The sequence below is a fragment of the Chlorocebus sabaeus genome, chromosome 14 (assembly GCF_047675955.1).
Source record: "Chlorocebus sabaeus isolate Y175 chromosome 14, mChlSab1.0.hap1, whole genome shotgun sequence".
NCBI classification, from domain to species: domain Eukaryota; kingdom Metazoa; phylum Chordata; class Mammalia; order Primates; family Cercopithecidae; genus Chlorocebus; species Chlorocebus sabaeus.
In genome coordinates, this window is record NC_132917.1 from 33,528,704 (window position 1) to 33,536,002 (window position 7,299).

Below are 7,299 nucleotides of genomic sequence, written 5' to 3' on the forward strand. Positions count from 1 at the left end.
ATCAGAAAGGCGATTAAATTCCCTCCCTCCCTCCTTCCCTTCCCTTCCCTTCCCTTCCCTTCCCTTCCGTTTCTTCTCTTCTTCTCCCGTCCCCTCCCCTCCCCTTCCTTTCTTTCTTTCTTTTTTTTTTTTTTGTTTAGTGACAGGGTCTCACTCTGTCACCCAGGCTGGAGTGCAGTGGTGTGATCTTGACTCACTTTGGCTTTGACTTCCTGGGCTCAAGTGATCCCTCCACTTCAGCCTTCCAAGTAACTGGGACTACAAGTGCATGCCACAATGCTTGGCTAATTAAAAAAAAAAAAAAAATTGTAGAGGCAGAGTCTTATTATGTTGTTCAGGCTGGTCTTGAACTCCTGGGCTCAAGCTGTTCTCCCACCTTGGCCTCCCGAAGTACTGGGATTACAGGCATGAGCCACTGGGCCTGGCCTGGCAATTAAGTTTCACATGAGTTTTGGAGGGGATATTGAAACCATGGCTGTATATGTACACATGTATATATAATTGTAAATGTATACCCAACATATATGTTTTGATTTGCATTTTCTTGAGTACTAAAGAGCATCTTTGATTGATTAGTGGGTACAAACATACAGTTTGATAAAAGAAATAAGACCTAGTGTTTGATCTTTCAGTAGGGGGATTATAGTTTATAATTGCATTAGTCCATTCTCACATTGCTGTAAAGAAATACCTGAGACTGGGTAATTTATAAAGAAAAGAGGTTTAACTGGCATACAGTTCTGCAGACAGTACAGGAAGCATGGCAGCTTCTACTTCTGGGTGGCCTCAGGAAACTTCCAATCATGGAAGGAGTAGGTGCCTTATATGTCAGAAGCAGCAGCAAGAGTGAGGGTTGGTGGAGGTGCTACATACTTCTAAGTGACCACATCTTGTGAGCACTCACTCACTGTCTCTAGGACAGTACCAAGGGGAATGGTGCTAAACCGTTCATGAGAAACCACCCCCATGATTCAGTCACCTCCCACCAGGCCCCACCTCCAACACTGGGGATTACAATTTGACATGAGATTAAGTGGGGAAACAGATCCAAACCATTTCAATAATAATGTATATTTCAAAAGAGCTGGAAGAGAATAATTCAACTGTTTCTAGCATAAAGAATAGACAAATATTTAAGGTAATGGATATCCCAATTCCACTGGTTTGATCTTTACAAATTATATGAATATTAAATTATCACATGTATCCAAAAATATGTACATCTATTATGTATCAATAAAAAAGAGTTTGACTACTAAAGAGTTTAAAGACAACTAAGAGTTTAGAATACTTTACAGTCAGCAAATTGTCCCTTTAAGACTTTTGCCCAGGTTCTTTCCTATTTAGTTCTTACTTATTTTTCCTTTTCTTGACATATAACGCTATCATTTTAACAACAGAGAGGCAAAAGACTTGCGCTTGCCTTGAAGTTAGCCCATCCATGTAGAATATTTGGAAATCAATTAAAATAATTACTGAAGGCTTCTAAAAATAAACAAAGTTATCTAACTCAAAATGTACAGGGAAATTTTTTTCTTTTTCTTTTGAAATAATTCCAAATGCACACAAAAGTTTCAACAAAGTTACAATTATGTTTTCTGGACCATTTGAGTGTTACATTACTGCTATGATGCACCAGTCATTTCTGAATACTTTGGCATGGAATTCTGACAAACAAGAACATTCCCCCAACCGGTGTGCAACCATGAAAATCAGGAAATTAATATCAATTTAATACTGCCATCTAATCATCAGACTCCCTTCAGTTGTCTCCATTTGTCTTAAGGATGCAGTCAAAGGTTATGTGTAGCATTGGTTTCATGTCTCTTCAGTCCCTTTCAATCTGGAACAATGCCTCAGACTTTCCTTAACTTTTATGATTTTGACACATTTGCAGATAAATTACTCTGTAGAATATCTCCCAGTTTGGGTTTATCTGATGTTTCCTTTTGATTAGATTCAGCTTATTCACCTTTGACAGGAGTATCATACAAATAGGGCTGTGTTCACCGTGTTATCAAGTGGTAGTGATTCTAACATCCCATTACTGGTGATGTTACCTTTAATTATCTGAGAAAGGTGGTGTCTGCTGGTTTTCTGGGCTTCTCTACTGTCATTTTATAACTCTTCCCTTTGTAATTAATAAGTTTTATTCTTTTTTTTTTTTTTCTGGTGAGGAGTTTCATTGTGACTCTGTACAAACCTCTCTGCCTTTTTTTTTTTTTTTGTAGAGATGGGATCTTGCTATGCTGCCCAGGCTGGTCTTGAAACTTTCTTCAAGTGATCCTCCTGCTTCTGCCTCCCAAATCCTCCCTCCTGGGATTATAGGCATGAATCACCATACCCAGCCACTGTAAACATGTCAAGTTTTTTTTTTTTTTTTTTTGAGACGGAGTCTCGCTCCGTCCCCGAGGCTGGAGTGCAGTGGCGGGATCTCGGCTCACTGCAAGCTCCGCCTCCCGGGTTTACGCCATTCTCCTGCCTCAGCCTCCCGAGTAGCTGGGACAGGCGCCTGCCACCTCGCCCGGCTAGTTTTTTGTAATTTTTTTAGTAGAGACGGGGTTTCACCGTGTTAGCCAGGATGGTCTCGATCTGCTGACCTCGTGATCTGCTTGTCTTGGCCTCCCAAAGTGCTGGGATTACAGGCTTGAGCCACCGCGCCCGGCCAAACATCTCAGTCTTAATCAGACTGTTATTCATTTTTTTTATTGGTATGAAACTCATGAATATCTGTTTTATACAATGGATTATAATATGATACTATGATTATTTACTTTCATGCTCAAATTGTCCCAGATTTGGTCATTGGAGACTCATTATGCTGGCTTCTGTATTCTTTTGACTTGTCCTCATTATTATTTAAGCCCTTCCCTTTTTCTAGCACACAAAATTCCAGGTTAATCTTATACTTTTCCTGTCCCATTTCTGGAATTAGTCATTTCTCCAAGGAGTCGTGTTTACGTTTAATGGAGAGAGTGGCTTTTATAAACCAAGATCTAAGCTTTAAACGTGTTCATTGCTATCTCGATGTAGTTACTTCCAAGCCCTTTCAGTGACTGAAGCTAGAGTGTATACGTGTACATAGACACACACACACACACACACACACACGTACTTCTATATTTATTTTTCTCTCTCTCCAAGATTCATGAGGCTGGACACGGTGGCTCATGAATGAAATCTCAGCACTTTGGGATGCCGAGGTGGGCAGATTACGAGGTCAATAGATGGAGACCATCCTGGCCAACACGGTGAAACCCCATCTTTTACTAAAAATACAAAAATTAGTTGGGTGTGGTGGTGCGTGCCTGTAGTCCCAGCTACTTTGGAGGCTGAGGCAGGAGAATCGTTTGAACCTGGGAGGTGGAGGTTGCAGTGAACCGAGGTGGCGCCACCGTACTCCAGCCTTGCGACAAAGCAAGACTCTGCCTCAAAAAAAAAAAAAAAAAGATTCGTGAATTCTTAGTAACATCCTCAATTCTAATCAAGCACTACAGGTTTTTTTTTTTTTTTTTTTTTTTTTTTCCTTCTAGCTATTTCTCTTTCTGGATTTGTAACTTCCTTTTCTAACAATGAAGACTCTGGCTTCCATTATCTTCAAAAATATTTATTTTTTTCCTCAATCCTCTTATATCTCCTGTCTCTCCTGCCAACATCTTCCTCCCAGAAACACTGCTCATCCTACTTGGGCTGTGATATCCTGGCTAGTGCTTCTGTCACTGCCACCTACCATCCGTCGCTTGATGGACACCCTCCTTAGCCCATTCTAGCTCAGTTTTCCCACCCAGGCCTCTGTTGCTACTTGCCCCATGTAGATACCTTTTTATCCCCACTGAGGCTTGGATGCTTCCTGCTGGCCGCCCCACCACATCCATCCCCTGCAAGGACATACCCTGACCCCGCTTGGACCAGAGCCAGAGCCACTGCTATTGCTTCCACTTCTTCTCTCTTTGCCTCCATCTGCATGAATGCCTGCCGTCCTCAGCCTAGCCTAGTTCCCTTTGGATAGGATTGCTCAGGGAGGAAGGAGGGCAGGTAGGAAGGACAGAAGCAGTGGAATTTCTCAACATCTGCTTTCTTCATCTTTCTCTCACATCCACATACCTGACAACAACTAAAACAGAAAAAGAAAATCAATAAAGCAACTTTCCTCTCTCTCTTTGTAAACTACTTGCACAACTTTTTATCTTTCTTCTGTTAGATCTTTATTTGGAAAATTGATTTATATTATCTGAATTCTTTGGATTTCTTTACCTTACTTTGCTTCTGCATAGAAAGGGAAGAAACTTCAGGAGATGACCTAGCAAGTAAGGATCCTCAATCCTTAGAAGAACAAGATTGGAGTAGTGGCTAATGTATGTCTTTATTTCTATCATGGTCAATTTTTCTGACATTTGTGTGATTGCTGGAGAAAGAGAAACTAACAAAGAGAGGAGAGAGAAAAAGGACTCAAGGGCATAGGCTGGGGAATGAGGAGAAAGGAATATGTTGGAAAAAAAAGGAAGAGAGACTTTGAAGAAGGAGGATGTGGTCAACAGACATAATGATCCAGAGTAGTCATGTAAGACAAGAACAACAACAAATAAACAAACTAGGGTTGTTGTCAATAAGAGTGTCTATTAAGCATTTATCAAATTTCATTCATTGTTTAGTGCTTTATATACTATCCCTACTTAATTCTCACAGTAATTCTGTGAAATTGTATTATTATTATTCCCATTTACAGATTAGGAAGTGGAGACTTCCGGAGGCTAAGAATTGTGCCTAAGATCACACCACTGGTATAAGATCAGATCCAGGTTTTTCTTCCTCTAAATTTGAACTATTTCACCACCATGATTCACTATTCATTGCATTATGAGGAACAAGGAAAGATTTCAGGAGCTAGGTTACACAGGAAGCTGCTTTTGAAGTACTAAGATCTGCAGTATGATTTATTAAGCAGACATTAGATGGCCAACTACTAGGCATGTTATGAAAGGAATTCTTAAACGGGAAGGGATAGGTAAGGTTCTTTTGGAACACTATAATTATTGGGTTTGGTGGTCTTCCCAAAGAAGAGGTAAACTTTCAAAGTTTTCTGTTAAAAAAAAGGTGCCATATTGCCATTTCAGGTATCTTTTTGTTTTGTTTTGTTTTGCTTTGAAGACAGAGTCTTTCTCTGTCACCCAGACTGGAGTGCAGTGGCTCGATCATCTCTACTCTCCCCCTTTCTTCCCCATTTTCCACTAGGAAGCCCCCAACCCCCCAGGATGCCACTAAAACCATCTATACCCTTCAGCCCAGCCTACCGGGTGGCCCCCAGGAAATGGGAACAATGTTTACACTTTTCAACTTCTTTCAGGCCTAAAACTTTGTCTTACCTTCAGAAAGATTTGTTTTTACACTTTTTTTTTTTTTTTTTTTTGAGATGGAGTTTTACTCTTGTTGCCCAGGCTGGAGTGCAGTGGTGCCATCTTGGCTCACCACCACCTCCGCCTCCCGGGTTCAAGCAATTCTCCTGCCTCAGCCTCCCGAGTAGCTGGGATTACAGATGCCCATCAGCAAGCCTAGCTAATTTTTTTTTTTTTTTTTTTGGTATTTTCAGTAGAGACTGAGTTTCACCATGTTGGCCAGGCTGGTCTTGAACTCCTGAGCTCAAGTGATCTACCTGCCTCAGCCTCCCAAGCTGCTGGGATTAAAGGCACGGACCACTGTGTCCGGCCAAGACATCTCATATTCTTTTAAATGATATAATGCATATCTCTGGCTATCATATCTGAAGGTGTTTTGTATTTTTATATAAATTATATCTACATATGGATTTTTAAGTAAGAGGTACAGATCATCAGTATTCAGTTAGTGGTTTAAGGGGAATGTTTAACATTAATGTACTACTGACGCTGGGACTATAAAATTCTGAATGAGGAAAAACAATCCATATTTTTATTTCTAGATACATTTTAGTTTCGCCTATACTTTACTAAATTTGCAGAAGATTGTTTCAAGCATCCTTGCATATTTCTGTGCTCATAACCTTTATAATTTAGATAATGGTGAATGATCAGTGACCACACATTTACTAACACATGTGGCTGCAAAGACCTCTGTCTTCCTGTAAGTGGCAATTTAGTTAATTTGAAGCATATTCTGAATTCATTGCTCATCTACTGACTGTGGGCTCTGTTCAGCACAGGTCAAGAGAGTAACATAATACAAATATAAAAGACGATTATGGTACTATCCAAACCAATCAAATCAAGGCAGATAGCTAATTTCGACTTGCAAGTTCAACTGATAGTGTTTATGTGATCTGTCAAATACATTTAAAAGCTATCCAAGAGCAGTCGTTCATAACGTATAGATAGTAAATTCTTGAGAGCACAGACTGTATGTTATTTGTCTTTTTGTCTACAGCAATTCCCACAAATCCTGGCATAAAATAAGTGCTCAACAAGTGTAGGCATATACACGTTTGTGATTTGGAGTAGTGACTAATCTCACCTTGTGACTATCAACAATTGTGTGTTTTGATTTGTAATGTAAAATGAATCTACGAGGAGGTTTTTCCATTGAATTTGATTTAGTCATGTGTTTAATGACTTTTTAGGGAAATTTAGTAAAACATGTATCAATTTGTTATTTTAGCAGAGATATTAAATTTTAATTTTTGATTATATTACCAAATCCCAGTGTAAAAACACTCTTAAGATGTCTAAAAAAGCCCTGACGTGGTGGCTCGTGCCTGTAATCCCAGCACTTTGGGAGGCTGAGGTGGTCAGGTCACCTGAGGTCGGGAGCTGAAGACCAGCCTGGCCAAACATGGAGAAAGCCCGTCTCTACTAAAAATACAAAAAAATTAGCCAGACGTGCTGGCACATGCCTGTAATCCCAGCTACTCGGGAGGCTGAGGCAGGAGAATCACTTGAACCTGGGAGGCGGAGGTGGTGGTGAGTCAAGATTGTGCTATTGCACTCCAACCTGGGCAACAAGAGCGAAACTCCATCTCAAAAAAAAAAAAAAAAAAAAAAAAAAAGTCTGAAAACAAATCTTTCTGAAGGGAAGACAAAGTTTTAGGCCTGAAAGAAGTTGAAAATTGTAAACATTGTTCCCATTTCCTGGGGGCTCACCCAGTAGGCTAGGCTGAAGGTTATAGATGGTTTTAGTGGCATCCTGAGGGCTTCCTAGTGGAAAATTGGGAAGAAAGGGGGAGAGTAGAGGTGGGGGCCAGAGAAGGGGCAGGGTGCCAGGAGCTGCTGAATATTATCTTGTTAATCTCCTCTGTCTCTCTCTCCTCCAGTCTCCTGAAAAGAAACACCT